This window comes from Mustela erminea, chromosome 9, assembly GCF_009829155.1.
Source record: "Mustela erminea isolate mMusErm1 chromosome 9, mMusErm1.Pri, whole genome shotgun sequence".
NCBI classification, from domain to species: domain Eukaryota; kingdom Metazoa; phylum Chordata; class Mammalia; order Carnivora; family Mustelidae; genus Mustela; species Mustela erminea.
In genome coordinates, this window is record NC_045622.1 from 17,732,749 (window position 1) to 17,752,949 (window position 20,201).

The following is a 20,201-nucleotide window of genomic DNA, read 5'->3' on the forward strand; positions in this document are numbered from 1 at the left end:
GTCGGAGACAGAGCAAAATGCAAAATCCTTGCCCCTCCTGAGGAATGGCTTGCAATCCGGAGGGTGGGACCAGAGGTGCACAGGAATCTACGGTTTACTTGAGTCCTATCCACAACGAGGGTTCCGTAATTCTTCAGATTTGGTGATTCTTTCCTGCCCGCCCTCAACGTATGCTACGATCAGACATGTGCTTCTACAGAGCATCTGGCTGCCTTTCTCCTGAATCATTCTCTTTTCTCCAAGAACGTGCCTTAGGTTTGACTCGTGAAAGTGTTTCTCTCCCACTGAAAGTATGCCACTCTCCCCTTCTCACTCTCAGCCACCCCAGATGGCGGGGAAGAAGGGCCCAACACCACCACTCACCGTGGAGTGACAATATTCCAACATGCCCAAGATATAGAACCCGGAGGACTAGAAAGCTGGGGTGAAAAATGAACTTAACTATTGGTGGGGGGGGGGGTAAGGTTTTTTTCTATTCATCTAACTTTCTAGGCTTCCGTAGGGTGTTCTCAAGCAGAACTGTCAGCCAAGTAGGTGGCCCTCAAGAGCCTGTCTCCTTCAGGCTCATCCCTGCCTGGAAGGATCACAGTATTAAGGTACGTGGTTTTCTTGATTTTTGTCACGGATGGCACACCCACCAGGGAGTGGGGCCCCCTGCAGCACAAAATTCACTAATGTGCATAAATTAGCACCAAATGTCTATTCTGTGGAGAAATGCCAAAACTGCTCTTTCCCACATTTAGTAACCCATCAGCCTCTCTCTTTAGTGAAGGCCTATACCTTGCCTTACCTTGTCATTCTACAGTTTATCAGATGATTTCAAATCCATTTCCTCATTGGACCTTTGACATTTTAGGAGGCACATGATGCATAAGTTTTATTTCCATTATGTAAATGAAAAAAATAAAGCTCAGGGGAGTTAAAAAATGACAAGCCCAAGACAAAAACAGCTAAAAAGTAAAGGAATGGCTATCTAAGCAATGTCTTCCAACTCTGAATCCAGAATTCTTTCCGTGACACCATTCATAGCCAGCTAAAGACAACGAGAGACAAGTTCAAGAGGACCAACACTGAAGGAGTCACCATCTCCCTTCTCTGTTATCTTGACCTCCAATACATTATTCACCTGAAGTCTCTGATGAACATTTCAGAAACATCTGAATCACCTTTGGTGCACAGTTGATAAACTACATGCATACATGCAAATGCAGACACATATTTACATATGTATAAAACCTATAGCCGGGCTGGTATTTCTAACACCTTAACACATTCCACATGGTTCTTCTCCATGCCTATCACAGAGCAGAAACTCAGTATCTATTGGCTGAGTGAATAAATTAAGGCTTATCTCTCTCATCCCTTTTTATGTCTCCAAACAGGACTTCTATCCCTGCCAGTCCCACCTCCTCAATACCCCACCAACCATGCTGGAGTTCTGGAATAGGCTCAGGACAAGAGGATGGCCCTATGCAATGAAATGGATCAGAACCAGACAGAAATCAAACAGAAGTTCCTGTTCTGCTAGAGCAAAATCTGCAGATTCTAGCTTCAGAAATGATTTACAGTAAATGTTTCAATATTTGGGGACAGATAATCGTTTGAAATAGATTTTAGATATTCCAATCTCATTTTATAAATGGAGAGCTATAAGCTCAGGGACGTTAAATAATTACCTAAAGATCACAGAGTTGGTAAGTGGCAGAGGCAGAACTTGAACTTGGTTCTGACTGCTCCATTTATCACTGTACAACTAGTGTCTGCCATGGTAACAGGCCCCCTTGGTACTTCTTGAAGGTATCTGGTTTGTTCTTCCTGGGGACCTTTGTACACGCTGTTTACCGGGCCTCCTAGGCTCTTCCCCAGATATCTGCTGCTCAGTACAGGCTCCCTACATCTCCTCTAAGGCTCTGCTCATTCTTTACCTACTCAGTGACCCCCTCCCTCACTGCCTTAAATTTCAACCTATCCTCTCCCCCACCTCCATCTTTCTAGATCCTCGTTGCCCCCACCTTGGTTTTTTCCATAGGATATTCCTCTTTGTAGTCGATCATAAAATCTAGTTATTTATTATGTGTACAGATATTATCTAAGTTGGCTTTGCTATGGTATGGATTTTTGTCTTTTTAAATTCACTGATGTATCCTGCACACTAAAAGTATTACCAGAAATACAGTAAGTTGAATGTGGTAAATATTTGCTGCATGGAAGGAGTAAATGTTATGGTTGGCACTCAGTTATTTGTCAAATAAATGAAGAGTCAGTTTTATTCCATGAATATATTCCACTTATCACATGCCTCCTGTATGCTAGGCCCAGAGATGTAAGTGATCTTATTGAATTAGCCCTCAAATCCTCTGAGATAGATAACTGAATCCCTTATTATAGATGAAGATACACAGGCTCAGAGAAGTTAGATAATTAGCCAAAGACCACACCACTGGCAGTGTCAGAGAAAGGATTTGAGCTCTGTTCCATATAACTCCAAAACTTGGTGGGGGGGGTCCTTCTATCCCACTATAGTACTTCTCAGTGAGCTCACATGGTTATGAGCCACCTAGAAACATGCAGCCTCTATCAATGACATACTGCCCCATAGTTTATATTATTATAGTTTATATTATCATAGTTTATATTATTTTCCCATTAGACTCAGATTCGACTCAAAAGCATTCCATTACCTGACATGAGGTGGGCTACTTCCTCTACTGTTCTGGAGCCTACAAGCAATGCCTGTTGTAGAACCAAGTCTGGTAATTTGCATTTCTAATCATTCAGGAATTTAATTAGCATCATGGCCTTAATCAGGTGCACTCCAAATACAGCTGATGTCACCAGAGCTTAATTAGTTTGAAGGAGAAAAAGTTTTTATAGTCTGAATATATCTCTGTTGGTATAAAGGTGAAGGGTCTCAGGGGGTTGTAGAAGAGGAAAGAAACCAACTTAAAATCTAGATTCTGTGATTAAACACTTTTTTAAAAAAACACTATGTGGGAAAGATTTTTTAAACTGTAATATCACTAAAATAAAAGTAGGAAGATTACAGGATGCCAATGTCAACCATTTTTATAGGTCTGTTGAGGTATAATTTACATGAAATGGCACTCACTCATTATAACTAAAATTCAATGGTGATCTGTAAATGTATAGAATTGGGCAACTCTCACTCCAATCCAGTCCTAAAACATTTCACTCACTTCCCAAAATTCCCTCAAGCCTGTCTGTATTCATTGTTGGCTCCTCCCCACCCCCAAACCCAGGCAACTGCTATTCTGCCTAATATCTATAAATCTACCTTCTCATACGTTTCATATAAATGGAATCATACAATATGAGTACTTTCATGTCTGTCTTCTTCCACTTAGCATGTTCCTGAGGTTCTGTGTTATAGCATATACCAATATTCCATTTCTCTGTGTTGTTGAGTAGTATCTGATTGTACGGATACACCCCCATTTTGTCTACCCATTCACCAGTTCATGGGCCTTTGGGTGGTTTCCACTTTTTGGCTATTGTGAATAATGCTGCTGTGAACATTCATGCATAAGTCCTTATGTGGACATGGATATACATTTCTCTTGGGTAAATTCCTAGGCATGAAATTGATTAAAGTCATATACTAAGTTTTCATATAACATGTTAAGAAACTACCACACTGTTTTCCAAAGTGGCTGTTCTGTTTTACATTCCCACCCACAACCCATGAGGGCAACCACTGATTTTGAAATTGCCTTAGATGGTAGAATGGCAAGTCTTCAGCTTTTTATGTTTGATCTTTGAACCGTCACCTTGAAAGAAAACTGGGAGATACCCAAATTACACTGTAGACAGAGAGAAGGAATGATGGGAAATTAATTGAAATAAATGAGGTTTAGATAAGAGAAGGGATTTGTAGCAAGCAAGTATTCTCAAGGATAGTATTTTCAGATTTCATTTGCTAGGAAATTAAATCAACCAATTAAATCAAATAACTCTCCAGAAAGATCAGTTACATTTGCCACAGAGATTGCTCATTTACCCAAATTTACCCTGAGATTTATATAACAAAGACATTGGTTTAATTTACCTCATTCTCCTTTTTTTGTCTCCCTGTCCTGGAGGGAAGGAGCATTTTGTGGGTTTCATCCAGTTTTAGTACTTATTACTCAAACTGGATTGACCCTGCTCACATATAGGAACTCTGCTCACATATGACAAACTCCAAGTTGTTTCATTTTTCTTGTGATCTTTATAACTTGGTAAGATGTACATCACTAAAAGATGACTCACCCAACTCTTGAGCTGCAAATTCAGTTTGGGAATACACTGAAACTCCCTTGAGTACAGTTTATGGGTTCATTCATTTACTCTGGAAAACATTAATATGTTCCTTCAGATACCAAGGGTAGGAGACATGAGCTTGTGCCTTCAAGGGAGTGGCAGACATGTCAGTAAATACTGCAGTGGAGGGTGCTTGGGTGGCTCAGTCAGTTAAGCCTCTCTGCCGTTGGTGGCTCAGGTCATGATCCTGGGGTCCTGGGATTGAACCTCCCATTGGGCTCCCGGCTCAGCAGGGAGTCTGCTCACCCCTCTCCCTCTGCCTCCCATCCCCACTCCTGTTCTCTCTCTTGCCTGCACACTCTCTCTCTCAAATAAGTAAATAAAATCTTTTAAAACAAAAGCGAACAAACAAACAAAAGCCCAAATACTGCAGTGGAGTGGTAAAGGTGCTGTCATCAAAGAAAACACAGATCAGAGGGAGGTGGCAGGGGGCACAAAAACAGGTACCAATTTGGGTAAGTCATCATGGAAGAGGTAATTCTTCTGTTCTTATGTTAAAGATAAGTAGGTATTTTCAAGAGAGCCAGGAGGAGGTAGAAGGGAGGTCATTCTGGCAAGATGCCAGAACAGGAGCAGAGGCCCAGGACTACGACACAGCCAAATGTGTCCAGAGAACTGGGAGAGCTATCATTGTGGTGGCAGCGTGCAAGTGACCGCTGAGTTGGTATGGCAGAAGACAAGGCTGGGAAGGGTTTTATATGTCTTAGAGAAGAGAGCAAATTATCCTCTAGAAAATACCCTACTGTAGGATATGATGAAGGATCTGGCACTATAAGATCATAATTTTATTCAGTTTATATTTATTATAGTAAAGAGGATAACTAGGAGACCAATGAAGAGCCTTCTGTAGGAGCCAGGCTGAGACTCTGAACTCAGGCAGCAGTAGAAGGAATAAGGAAGCCGAGGATATGAAGTATATCAAAAGCCATGGTTTGGTGTGGACAGTAACTATCTGAAGCCCATGATAAAGTAACTATCTGAAGCCCATGATAAAATGCAAACTTCCTGGGTCCCATATCTGCCCATATCCGATTTATAGGACTGGACTTTGGCCAAGGAATGCTCATTTTTAAAAGCACTCTGGGTGATTCTCCTGCACTTTGGTTAGGGATTCTTCATTGGAAAATGTACGACATGCTGCCCAGAGGAGCCTTGTAGAGAACCACTGAATTCTAGAGCTGCCATTAGAACCAGCGCAACCAGGGGGCAGGTATTGGAGTAAATAGGCTAGTAAAGGTTGGGTGACTTTTGCCACTGGACTGTGCTAGTTTGCACCCCCACCTTTGATCTGGCTAACTTTGAAAAAGCAAACTGCACCGTATAGAAAACCAAATTAAAATTCGTCACTACAGGCAACTAGATTTAATCAAAGTTTACTAGCTCATATATAAGATTCCAACAAGGCTAACTCACATTCATCCAAAATGAATCTTATCTAGCTCACCACACAGGTAAATAACTTCACATTTCTATGAACTAGCTCTTGGTACAAACATTTTTATTTGCCTTTATAGCACTCTCTGTCTCTTTCTCTCATCTGTCTGTCTGCCTACCTATGAGAGGGATCTCAGTGTTCTCTTTCCTACCGTAAACCTTAAAAGAGTATAAATTAGATTTATTCCAGAGTAGAAATTGACCGTATTTGTCAAAAATCATTCTGTTCTGGGGTGCCTGGGTGGCTCAGTTGAGTTGGGCCTCTGCCTTCGGCTCAGGTCATGATCTCAGGGTCCTGGGAAAAGTCCCGCATCGGGCTCTCTAATTGACGGGGAGCCTGCTTTCTCCTCTCTCTCTGCCTGCCTTTCTGCCTACTTGTGATTTCTCTCTGTCAAATAAATAAATAAAATCTTTAAAAAAAATGATTTTGTTCTGGTGTGCCTATAGAAAACAGGCACAAAAGAAATGTTTTGTGTTGACAAAGCTACAAATATGTAGATATTTTATATGCATATTGCTATAAGATGCTGAATATATAATTTGTATATTATGCTGGTTTAAGAGAGTGGGAACTGCACTGCATTTTGTTTTGCACGAATATCTTTAAATGCAAAAAAACACCAGAGTAATAAATTAAACATTTTAATTAAGTGCTGAAGCCCCGATTGGTACACTTCACCATTACATGGTTCAGAGAACTGTGTCAAATAACATCCTTATCAGACTTCTACATTTATGACAAGCTCCATAACACCCAGTTTTCTATACCTGCTCAGTTTTTTTTACCATGTCCCGCAACCAGAATGGTAAAGTCTGGGACTAATAAAGTACCTGACGTTTACCTCGTAATTGTTTCATGCCGGGATGGTACTAAATCCTTCACATGAAAGATTTTACTGATAATCCCAGTGAACCTAATTAGTTGACTCCATTCTTGGCCCCATTTTTCAGATGAGAAAACCAATGCCTCACAAAGTAGACAAGGTATATGACGTATGACAGGTAATTCAGGAGCAGGGATTTGAACTTCGTTCTAGTGGAGTGGGTTCTTATACTGATGGCACATTAGTTCTAAAGGTTCTTTTCCATATAAGCGATGGGAGAAATGGATTTAATGTGATGGGAAATGGGGACCAAACCTAGAATGTCAAAAAAAGTCCTACTTTGAAAGGGTCTTCTCCACCAAGGAAGAAGCCCTGATTTATAGCATTTGCAGATTTCAACGGTGTTAAGTCGTATCACCAACCTACCATTACTAAACGTAGAGGTGGGAAGAGGGTACATGTATGCATTGCACCCATTCCCTCCTAAAGTGGTCTTTAGGTTTCTCACGGTCTCTGGACAAGCTCTAGAGACCTGGGACCACAGAGAACACAGGTGTCCTGTTTTGTGGGAGGACCCACCTTAGGGGAGAGTGTAGTGTTCCGCTCTCTACAACATAGTGGTGGAATGCAAGTGCCACCAGGCTATTTTTAATTAAAAAGTGATGACAGCTGAATATATTCCCTGACTCTGCAGCTAATAGCTTCCTGACCTAGACCTCACTCGCTAGACCCACTCCTGAAACCAGACGGCATTAGTCCCTATGGGGCTTCTATTATTGGCTGGCCGTCTCAACAGATGCAGGTCTAACCAAATCCATGTCTAATCTGAGCATGCAAATGGGGAGATAAAAGGGAAAATGCTTAAGTGCTGAATCACAACCCACAGAGGGAGAAGTGGGTATCAGCAGCTGTCTGGGAGAACACCAGAGGTCACCGTCACGGAGTTCCACAGCAGCCCAGGAAATTCTGTCCTGCGACCGTCATTTGGAGCTATTACCTTTTATCTATTCATATCTCACATTAATAATACTTGATTGGCGGTCCTATTATAAAGGCTGCATGTGTGGGTTAAAGCATGGTTTTTGCAGTCAAACATGCCTGAAGCGTTTTATCTGCTTCTGGTACCATTTAATCCTACCATGATGCCCATTTTACAGCTGAGGAAACTGACCCATGAGGACACAAGTGGCAGTTTCTGAACCAAAACCAAGGTAGAACTAATTCTAGGGCCCGGGCCCCTTACTGACATCCTTCAGCCACCCCACCTTCCTGCTTCAACCTTCACACTCAGTTCCTCTTCCGTGGGTTTGCCAGTGCTGTCACCTCAACCTCCACGATGTTCCCTCTTTCTACCTCCACTCCTTCGACTTATCCCAAATGTAGCTGTTCTTTAAGGTTCTAATCAAGCCCCCACTTTCCCGTCATGCTTTCTTGAGGGGCTCCTCACCCAGGATCCCACTCCTATTATACTTACTGGCTGTGGACAACTGGCCTCCATTTTCCCTGCCTCAGCTCTGCTCCCTTGTGATGTACCTTGTCTGGCTTCTTTTCCAGCCTCCAGGGTAAACTGTCTGGGCAGAAACTACATGTAAACCTCACAGCACTAAGCTCTAGGTAGAAGCTCACTTTTTAAAAATCAAGGAACGATGCTGTATCCACAAGTGTATCGATGGAACGAAGCTCTGAGAGTTCTAGAACTGAAAGGAAGACTGGTCGTTTTTGAATGCTCATTACATAGTAAGCCCTAAGCCAGGCATAGTATCTACATGATTTTATTTAGACCTATATGGCTGATATTGTACCTTCCATTTTACAGATTTTTTTTTACATGTCCAGAGAAGCTAAGAAATTTGTTACCACCATGTTGTTTAACAGCAACAAATCTGCAACTTGAATCTAGACCAGTCTGACTCCAAAGTCCATACCATGCCACCCTGTCATCACGTCTAGGTCACTGCCTCTGTGAGAGAAAAGAAAACACCCACAGAACTCTGGGAGAAGCAGAAAGTCATTCTGAAGGCCCACTTGATAATACTTTCCAGGTTCTGCTAACCCTAATATCAGAAACTCGTGCTTCGTGACCATCTTCATCCCCTCTGGCTTCCAATTCAAGCCACCTCCCTTTGTTGTGTAGAGGTAGGAAGGTAGGAACAGCTGGCTGCCATTTCCTAGACAGGCATCCTTCTTGGGCTGGAAAAGTCCTCTGACCCCATCTCATCTTCATCTTCTCTAGAATAAAAGACCAGCCACACGCCTCAGAGGTTGAAAGGTCGTCCTAACGGATGGGCTTTCCTACTCAGACCGAATTGTAACTGTCAGCAGGGAACCAGAGTGAGAGCCACCAGCAGGACTGGATAATCATGGACAGATGCCCTTGAATCAAAGATTCCTGCTGAAAGGAGCTGAGAGAGCAGAGAAAGCAAAGCTCATGGAGGAAAGAAGGATGCTGAGCACCAATGAGCCTTCCCCGTTACCTGCCATCACTAGCGGCCATCAGAGCCAGGCTGTGGGGTGGGCGAGGAGAGAACTGAGGCAAGAAGGCCAAGGCAGCTCCTAATTTGGGGAAACCAGGGATTGGCAGGCTGCCCGCATGCCCCGGCACCTGGGTAACAAGGGCAGCAGCTCAGAAAGCAACGAAAACACAGTAGAGACCGGAGGAGGGGAGCCTTTCAAATGGAAGTGCTAAAATGTTTGGAACCCAGTGGCTAAGAAAGACACTGCCAGATGTCACACTGAACACAGGCATGCTTTCCTGGGCCCTGGATGTGAAGGCCACGAACAATGAAAGGGGAAGCCTGTAAGGAAAATTCCACGGCCCCCGGGGCCTGCGCTGCCCCCGGGGAAAGCTCTGCCGCATGCAGGGAGGAGAAGAAACGGTAGTCCAGCAGTCACCCTGCCTGCCACATAGGAAAGGACAGAGATGGGCCGGCTTCCTGAAAGGGATCAGGACAGTGCGTTTCAGAACAAAGCCTGGGCCATCCACCTGCAGGACAAAGTTCGCCCTTAATAAGATGTACGTTGGAGGGGGCACAGAGAGGAGTGTTGTTCCTGCGTTCCATTAAAAAGGGATTATGGGCTGACTGACCAGGTAGGCAGTGTGATCGGTGAGCAGAAACTGGTCCTTTGGAAGCAGGAGTGTGGTTAAACAAAAGCCTTAAGAGACACAATCGGCGACTGTTCCCTGCAGCAGGGTGGTAAAGCAGGATGTCTGTGTTTGTGCGTGTGTGCAAGGGCGTGTGCAATATTTTCTGCTGTTGCTAAGATGGTTTCCCCCCTCACTGGCCTCTCGCCCAATCAAAAGGTAGCTGTTCCTCATTGGCTGCCTGGCTTTATCGAATGACCATGACGAGCTGGGGTTGAGCCCACCTCATTGGTTTATTCCTATGGCCCATTGTCAGGGGAGAGCAAATCAGACACCTAATCAATATTTTGTGAAGTGGCACTAGACTCCTGGCTAAATTTGCATTAAATTCCTGCCTGCCTGTGCCTTTGCACTCAGATACTATCATATTAACTTCGGAGGTAGAGAGAGAGGCAAGCAATCAAACACTGTCATCCTTCAGCCATTTTGGATGTATTCCCGAGTCTTGGCAAAAATCTTAGAATGCCAAACGTGTAACAGAGGAATTAGTTATAAACAAGATGTAAATCTCCTGAGCAGAAACATAATGCAACTAGGCTAGATTAGTGGTTTCCCTTCTAGATGCAAATTGAATTTCCTTTCCTCCCTCCCTCCCTTCCTCCTGCCCTCCTTCCCTTTCTATAGTCATTCAACAAATATTTATTGAATACCTACTGTCAGTCAGGTTCTGCCATGGCCCCAGATGCATCACTGTGTCAGGCAAGAAATGTTTCCTTTCTGGGCCACTCCATAGCAAAGCAGGGCATGAGAGGGCCAGGGGTCCTCACACTCTGCAAACCAAAGAAAGCTGGGCTCCAGTCATCATTCATGGAATGAGGTGGGATCAAAATCCCACAGCTGGAGATCTCCTGGCAGGAGATAAAGACACTGAATCAAAAGTTGGTGGAATGACCAGCATTCCCCCAGAATTCTACCAAGTCGCTGATAAAATGTGGATGCATAGTGATCTTGAGGAAGGTTAGATTTTGGGGTGTTAATAAAATTCCTCTCTTTCACAGACACGCTGGGAGCAACCAGTGAAGAAATTTCATGAGCCCTCTACCACCACTTAAGAGCTCACCCATGTCTGTGCCCCTCTCCTCTGTGCTCCTTCTTGCTACAAGGAACAACAACAACAAAAACAACAACAACAAATTGTGTTTCCACCAAAACCATCCCTTTTATTTATGTGCTAACCCCATCCCCACTCACCAACTCAAAGCTCTCCTATAACTGTCACCTTGTTCTCCCACATAATTGAATTTCCAAATCTCCCCTCCCTTCTGGTCATTTCATCAACACGAAAATATGCCGCAATATCCTCTTCTTAAAAAACAAAGGTAATGAAGACCAAAACCTCTTTATGGATCCAGGCCAGTGTTCATCTAAAACACGCTGGTACCTCTGTTATGAGTGTTAAAAGTATTGAGATACTTCTGGACCTGGTGGGAACCACTCACTACCCTGAGTTTTCCAAGTATCCCTGCTCCCACTTTTTTCAACCCAAACCCTTCCCTGGGACCTTCAGGACCTTCCATTATCCAGCAACTGAAGGTTAGAGTCTGGATCAGCAGGGCCCTCCAAGACCCTGCTCCGGACCTATAGCCAGCATCCGATTTGATTTAACAGTCCCCAGGCCATATGCAAGGTCCCTGCTTACACCCTACACTTGAAAGTCATCCGCCTTTCCTCCCCTTTATAGCAAAATCCTTGTAACAGAGGTCTTTTCTCATTCTCCCTGTTTCTTTTTCTCTTTTCCTTTAACACATTCCAATCAGGTCACCGTTTCAATGTTTCCAGTACCACAGTCTTTGTCAGGGTCATCAATAAACCTTTACTTTGCCAAACCCAAAGATCAATTCTCAGTGTTCATCTTATTAGCCACATTTGTCACAGTTGACTGCTTCCTCTCCTTGAAATATCTTTATTTTTTTATCTTTCTTGTCTCTGAGACACCAATCTCTCTTCCAGTTCTTCTCCTTCCTATAGCCTGCTTTCTGTCCTCCTTTGCTGGTTCCTCCTCGTCTTCTTGAACTCTGAACATGGCAGTGCTCTAGGGCTCACACTTGGGACCTCATCTTCTTTGCAGTCTACATTCATTCTTTGGCGAGTTCATCTGGTCCCTTGATGCTGAATACCTTCTATATGTCAATGATCGCCAAATTTCTATCTCCTGATCCATTTCCCCTGAAATGCAGATTCAAATAATCCAATTGTTAACTCTGCGTGTTCACCTGGGTATCTGATAGAAGTCTCAAATTTAAGTCATATAAAACTGTACCCTTGATCTTCCCCTCAAGAGTTTTCCCACTTGCTCCCAGTCTTCTTCATTTCAATAAAAGGTGACATCTTTCTTCTTACTGCTCAGTCCCAAATCCTTGGACTCGGGCTTGACTCTTCTCTTTTTCTCACACCACGCTATAATCTACCAACAAATTTGGTCATGCTACTTTCAAATTAGATCCAGAATCCAATCATTTCTCACCAACTCCCACCATAGCTACTCAAGACCAAACCACTATAATATCACTTTTACTATTGCAATGACTATCCAAGGTCCTGCCCGCCTTCACCCTTGCCCCCTTAAACAGCTGTCCTCCACATATGGCAGAATCAATCTCTTTGAATACAGTCAGTTCACGATACTCCTCTGCTCTGAGTTTTCAGAAGGCTCTATCTCCTCCAGAATAAAACTCAAAGCCTATATGTTATTCCTAGGCCCCGAAAGCACCATGAACTATGATGTATGCTTTGCTCTCAAGGAGTCCATTGTTTATTAGCTTAAATTCCAACTCTACTTCACTCTGTGACCCTCCTGCAAATACGTGGTTAATCACAAGAAAGACTGGGGTGAGAATATGAATAATGGATTATACAAATCTAAGAACAAAGAAAAACAATTTGTGTGCAGCTGAAATCCTATTAGTTAGTTATGAACTGAAGCACACTGCTTAAGGGCAACATAGTCCCTTTGAATGTATTGAGATGATTTCATTTTGGCTCCACTGACATCATAAGCCGACATCAAATCATATCTAATTTCCAACGTTCATGGCAAACACTCCAAATACCTTGAATAAGTGAATGCTTAGGAAATGAACTTATTTTTTAGCTGGGATGATGGTGATGAGAGCCGAACTGTGTGATGTGAACTGAACATATACTCTGTGAGGTCTGGTATTCCGTTTATATAAATTTTCTTTTTTTTTTTTAAGATTTTATTTATTTAATTGACAGATGGAGATCACAAGTAGGCAGAGAGGCAGGCAGAGAGAGAGAGAGGGAAGCAGGCTCCCCACCAAGCAGAAAGCCTGATGCTGGACTCGATCCCAGGACCCTGGGATCATGACCTGAGCTGAAGGCAGAGGCTTAACCCACTGAGCCACCCTGGAACCTCCATAACTTTTCTTTTTATCCCAACTTTATTATCTCCATTTTAAAGGTGGAATTAAATGTCTTTATCAAAGTATAAGCGGCAGAGTTCCAGACTTGAACAGTGGTCTGAGTGGCTTTAATGCCTGTGCTTTCACCACAGGTGTCTTGTGATGAGCCACTCTCCTATCTCTGTGACTTTTTTCCCTTGACAACTGATAATCAATTTACAGCAAAAGTAGATTCAAGCGTCTGCCATGGTGATTTCAACCTCAAATTGTATCTCCACGCTGACGGGTCATCTGCTTACCAATCTCATAAGGACAGTACAAATCAATGGTCCCTTGTAGAACCTCATCTGAAAAGGATCCCAAGTCTGAGAACCTTTTCTTGTAGTGACTCTCAGAGTCTTGGTGGGCCTCCGAACCGGTCCCTTCATGATGAGATTCTTCTCCTTTGTGCCTCTGAGCAGGTCAGCACATATCTTCTCCAGAGATTTTACGTTGTGGCTGGCTAAGGTAATTCGAATTCGGAAAATTGCCACCCCTGGTTCCCTGGGTGTCTTCCTCATGTCTTTAAAAGCTTGCTCCTTGGCCAGAGGGAAGAGTGGTGAGTCAGGAGCTGGAGTGAGGCACCCAGAGTTCTGTTATAGTTGCAAACAACTCAAAGTCGTGTCTCTTCCTCTGTGACTTTTTTTTTAATTATTTTTATTAACATATAATGTATTCTTTGCCCCAGGGGTATAGGTCTGTGAATCCTCTGTGACTCTTTAAACATGATTTTTAAAAATTAATTTATTTATTTGAGAGAGAGAAAGGGAGAGAGAGATGGGGAAGGAGCAGAGGGAGAGGGCAAGAGAGAATCCCAACAGACTCCCTTCTGAAAGTGGAGTCCCATGTGGGGCTCCATCTCATGACCCTGAGATCAAGACCTGAGGTGAAATCAAGAGCCAGACACTTAACCCACAGAGCCATCCAGACACCCCAACACTTTTAACATCAATGCTCCTGTCATTATTACTACCTCCACAAACTTCCAAGATCACTGAAAAGTGAGAGGCAGATCCTCTGTTCTTAGTTTGTGGATGGGCATGCTAAGCTCCACAGAGGCTCAAGGTAAAGTAATGAGACAGAAAGCACAATCTCCTGCTTTCTTCTCTCCTGACCTTCTCATGTGTCTCACGCTACCTCTCCCATAGATCTCTTAGCTAAGTGCATTGGACCCACTGACACTTTAAGTTCCAAAGCAGATCTTCTAGAGTCTATAATCTCACATATTTTATAGTTTATTAATCACCTTTCTCATAAAAATGCTTAAAAAAGCCAATTCCCCATCTCCTGGAAGATAGAAATGTAACACTATTTTCTGAAGATGCTCTCAAGCCCGTGGGAAGCTGAGTCCAATTTATCAGTCTTCCAATGTCAAATTTCAATTGGGTATTTCCTTGTCATATGAAACACACCTCAACAAATTGAAAATTTCTCCTCATGAACTTGTATATTCTAAAATAATCAAATTAAGAACCATATTCACTTGAAAATGAAATCCCTTAGATTTTGCTATATTTTTGAGAATCAAATTTCTATTAACTACTCATGACTTACCCTATTCACACAAAAAAATACCCCCTTTTGTCAGTAGTCTCTGTGTTGAATGATCCTTCTGTGGTCAAGGGGAAGAGCCAAAGAGGAGAATCCTATTAAGGAAACAACAGTAGAACAATGGTGGGTAGACTCTGCCTTCTAAAAGACTGATCTTCCAAGCCAAGTTGAAGCCCCAGCTGGCTCAGTGACCAAGATAAAAGTAGAGTTATTGGAAGAAGCATAGCTTCATTTCAGTTCTCCAAAGCAGAAAACAGTAATTCATACAAAGTTCTGTGATACAGTCAACTCCATGGAATGAATAAATGAATGAAAGATCATTCAGTCATTCAACAGGTATGCCTGCTGTTTTCAAGGTGCTGTTGTCAGTGCTACAAAGGGAAATTCTTTGTGAAATGCTCCATTGTAAGTATAAGTTGTATATAAATAGCCACTTTTATTGAGCTTTGCTCTTAGGCACTTCAGTCCTTATAAAGCCATACAACCTGCTAAAGGAAAACCCTCCTGCGAAAATATTAGAATGGTAACAATCCCTCCAGTACAGACCTCAGAAACGATTTTAACACATATGAGTACACAATCAAGACAACAAAAATAAGTCAACCTCTTTTAAATGAACTGCTAAGATTATAGGCTACTTAGAAGAAATATTTTGAGATAAAGACATGTCTAGTGGTTGCTCCAGCCTATGGTCCAGGACCCCAAATAAATGCATTTTTTAAAAGTAGATTCATTCTGGGGCACCTGGGTGGCTCAGTGGGTTAAGCCTCTGCTTTCAGCTCAGGTCATGATCTCAGGGTCCTGGGATCGAGCCCCACATCAGGATCTCTGCTCGGCAGGGAGCCTGCTTCCTCCTCTCTCTCTGCCTGCCTCTCTGCCTACTTCTGATCTCTCCTTGTCAAATACATTAAGAAAAAAAAAGTAGATTTGTTGTGATTTGGTTTCAGAAGTCAATTTTCTTAGGAGAGTATACCCTAGAAATACAGTTGATGTTATCATGTTCCTTCAGTTAATGTGCTTTTCCTCTAAGTATTTTCTGCACATGACCCACGATCAAGGAATCCCTGAGGGTAACATTGGAGGTGATTTTTGGGGAGCCTTCTTATCTTCCAGAATTTTATTAGTGCTTATGATGGAAAGAACTCTTACAGAAAGTCCGAAATCTGAATCAGTGGCCTCACCAATGGAAACACTTGTATGGAATGACAAAAGGTTACCATGACAGCAAAAACCAAGGTCATGTGTATGTGGGGGAGCTACCAATCACACGAGCCAGAACTAGTCCAACCTGATCCTCCTGGTACCTCAATGAAGACTGTAGGACTCTGCAGAGAACAGATTGAACACAACTGACCTAGCCTACTTCATTTCTCAGAGCGAAACCAAGAAAGACAAAATGCCTCTTCCAAAATCACATAACCAATTATTGCTGAGCTAGAACTAGTTTTCTGATTCCCAAGATAGCACCTTTCCTCATACCAGACTCCTCTTAATTTCAGAGCCTACTGCAGTCTCCCTACAGCAAAAATTTCCTCTCTATTTCAGGCAACCAGAGCAGGCCAGGTTGGGTCTGAGCCACCCAAGACCATTTGTCAGTGCCAGTCTCCCACCAGGCAATGCCAACCCCAGCATCTGGTCCTGGTCCCTAGGACTTATGTTCTCATAATTAAAGAGCTGGCATATATAAACAAACCATAACCAGAGCACCGCATGGTCAGTGAATAGAGGTCAAACGTGGATGAGGGCTGACTCCCAAGGTGAGAAGGAGCCAGTTCCCTAATTTCCAGTCTTGTTTGTCTCTGGTGACAGGTACATAAATATTGCAATTGTTACAAAGAGCCCTTTATAACTCTTTAAACCCCAAATATCCCTCAACTCCACAGCAAGTTAAACAAAACTTACACTATCCCACTTTGACTAGGCGGGACTCTACGTGAGCCAGGGGGTTGGAGTTATTTTCAGGTTTGAGTTAGGGCTTGCTTATTCAGGGAGACATGCTGGGGGCAGCATGGGAGAGGAACTCTTATGGCTCTTGAAGGAACACCAGGACAATTTTGGCTCAGACTACATATAACTCTATAGGACGTAACCACTCCTTTCCTGGGATAGGTACCGCTCCCAAGAGGCCCCACCCAGACAAGATCTGAAAGGTCTGCAGCAGTAGCCAGAGTATAATCTGAGACTTGTACTCTTTTCCCTATTGCTACAGTGTGCTTGCGGTCATTTTGTTGCACTAACAAAATGTATCTCCCTCTTTGTGAAAGTCTAGAGACAGATGACTCAAATTGGAGTCTAGTGCATCTGCCCCACTTGGGAGTTTTGTTAAACAGGCGTGTTCCCAAACCAACTCCAGATCCACTGAATCAGCACCTGTAGTTTAGTTAAGACCTCCAGGTGATCGGCATGCACCTTAAATTTGGGAAGGACTGGTCAAGAGATGAAGACCATGACTCTCCCCGTTTGCCATTAGCTCCATGTACAAGGTTTCAGTTAGCAAACCTCCTTGTGTATCCTGTGTTTTTAAGTGGAGAAATAAAGTACCCCAGTGAAATCCAAAACTTCCTTAAAATATGCTTTCTTTTGCTCCAACAAGTTTTTCAACCCCAATTTCCATCTAACGGCCATTAGGGCAGGATTTGCTTCAGATCACCAGTAAGGATCTGAAGGAGGAATATGCATTGTGGACTGTGATAACCAGCAGTAAATATATTTGGTATTAAGTCCTTCTCCTTCACTTCTAGACATCCAGCTGGCTACCAAGTCCTTTTGATTTTACCTCCTAAAGGATTTTATTTATTTGTTTGCTTATCTATCTCAAGCATAATTAACATACAGCATAATATTAATTTCAGATATATGCACCCCTATGATTATTGAAGCACTATTTACAATAGTCAACACACTGAACCAAGTGTCCATCAATAGATGAATGGGTAAGGAAAATGTGATATATATATATACACAGTGAAGTATTACTCAGCCATTAAAATAAATGAAATCTTGCCTTTTGCAACCATATGGGTGCTCCTAAATTATTTTTCCATCCTCCTTTCTATCCCCACTGCTCTGCTTTAGCTCAGGTCCTTATCATATATAACATGGACATTAAATAACCTCTCAATTGCACACCTGGACTCCCCACATAGTATTTTGCTCAACTACCGCATCCTCCAAGCTGGCATCAGAAAGAACATTCTTTTTTTTTTTTTTTGCATTTTTTTTAATTAATTTTTTTATTTTTTATAAACATATATTTTTATCCCCAGGGGTACAGGTCTGTGAATCACCAGGTTTACACACTTCACAGCACTCACCAAAGCACATACCCTCCCCAATGTCCATAATCCCACCCCCTTCTCCCAAACCCCCTCCCCCCAGCAACCCTCAGTTTGTTTTGTGAGATTAAGAGTCACTTATGGTTTGTCTCCCTCCCAATCCCATCTTGTTTCATTGATTCTTCTCCTACCCACTTAAGCCCCCATGTTGCATCACCACTTCCTCATATCAGGGAGATCATATGATAGTTGTCTTAAATCTTGCCATTTGCGACAACATGGATGGAACTAGAGCGTATCATGCTTAGCGAGATAAGTCAAGCACAGAAAGAACATTCTTGAAGGCAAATCTGATCATATTGTCTTCTTGTTTCAAGTCCTCTAATGATGTCTGACAAATTCAATACTTTCAAGCTTTTCATGCAAGGTTTATGGTGATAGTGCTTTTATTTACTAACCTAACCCTATTTCTCCCACTTTCCTACTTTTATACCAATTCATGTGTTCCGTTCCTCTCGTTTCTCCCAAGCTGCCTCTTTGATATGCATACTTTTTCTTTTGCTGCCAAATAAACCTCTTCTTGTTTTTTAAGATATTGTATAGACAGCCCCAAATCTGTCATGGTTCAGTTTAAGACAGTCTGACTTTATGACAGTGTGAGAGGTATCTACATTCAGTAGAAACCATCCATGGAATTTTGAATTTGGATCTTTTCCCTGACTAGGACTATGTGGTACTTTCCTCTCTTGTGCTACTGGGTTTCTGAAGCAGCCAGCCCCAGATCCCAGTCAGCTTCACGAACACCAGGTCAACAACCCAAACACTGACAACTGTTCTGTACCCACACAACCACTTTCAGTATAATATTCAATAAGTTATGGGAGATTTTCAACACTTCATTATAAAATAGGCTTTATATTAAATGGTTTTGCCCAGCTGTAGGCTAATATAAGTGTTCTGAGCATATTTAAGGTAGGCTAGGCTAAGCTACTATGTTTGGTGGGTTAGGTATATTAAGTGTAGTTTCAACTTATAATAGATTTACTGGGATGTAACCCCATCAAAAACCAAGGAAGGGGAGGCTGGGTGGCACAGTCAGTTAAGTGTCAGACTCTTGGTTTCTGCTCGGGTTGTGATTTCAGGATCATGAGATGAGGCCCCAACTTGGGCTCCCCACTCAACAGGGAGTCTGCTTAAAAGACTTTCTCTCCCTCTCCCTTTGACCCTCATGACCTCTGTGCTCTCCTTGGTTCTCAAATAAATACATCTTTTTTGTTGTTGTTGTTGAAAAAAGTGGAGGAAGATCTGGAGTTCTGTTTTAACACCTATCAGCTCTTCTTGACCATGACTCTCAACCACTGAGTAGAGTTGATCATCTCTGGATCCCAACACCACCTTGTGTTTGCTCAATTAGCAGCACTTTCCCTGAAATATGCTTGTCAACTTGTCTCTGTCCTAGCACCAGTTTATGGCATCTTGAGGTCAGGAACAATGTCGCATTCTTCTTTTGCATCTTGAGTATCCAAGTACCATCACCAACATGTAGTAAGCATTCAGTGAATGTTTGACAAATGAAACAATTAAAGGAATATAGTCACTGTGTGAAGTAGGTACCACGTTATCCCAGGGAACTGTGAAAAATACACAGCACATAGATCTAGTGAAAATATTCGCAATGGATTAATCTTTGAGATCCCCCAATGATGGATATTAAGGAATGGAATTGATGTTAATAGTGAAAATTACCTATGTTAGTTAGCTCTGCCACTACCCTAAAGGGAAATGATCTACTTCATGTCATTTATTAAATACCTAATCACCTGTGACATCTAATAATCAGAAAAATTATAGCCTAAGGCACAACCAAACCCTGCCTTCTGGCGACTGTCAGTCTAAGACAGTTAATATGGACACCAGCCACTCTCCTAGATGGTCAAAGAACTCTTTCCCTTGGGGCATGACGGTGTTGTCGGAAGGAAAGAAAGTCAAGAGGTAAGGCTAATTAAACACTTCTAGAAATTGGGTCTTAGCCTCTGCTACCCCATTTCCCTACAGCAGGGCTCTCATGACGCAGTGCTTCAAGCTCAGCTCAACTGGTCTCCAAGATCAATTTGGGACTCAAGCAGGGAAGATTTTAAGAGCTCCAACTCAGTATTCTTCATGAGAGGTCCAGTTACATTTGCATCCCGTCTTCCACCCTGCCTTCCTAGCCCCTGCTTCTAAGGCCCAGAACACACCTTACCCTCTGGATTCT

The 20,201-nt window shown here is 42.6% G+C and overlaps 2 pseudogenes; both read right to left on the bottom strand.

Annotated features, from left to right (window-relative positions):
- Window positions 1-13,097: 13,097 nt before the first annotated feature.
- On the bottom strand, window positions 13,098-14,267 carry LOC116598763 (annotated as a pseudogene).
- Window positions 14,007-20,201, bottom strand: part of LOC116599327 — a 111,839-nt pseudogene continuing 105,644 nt past the window's right edge.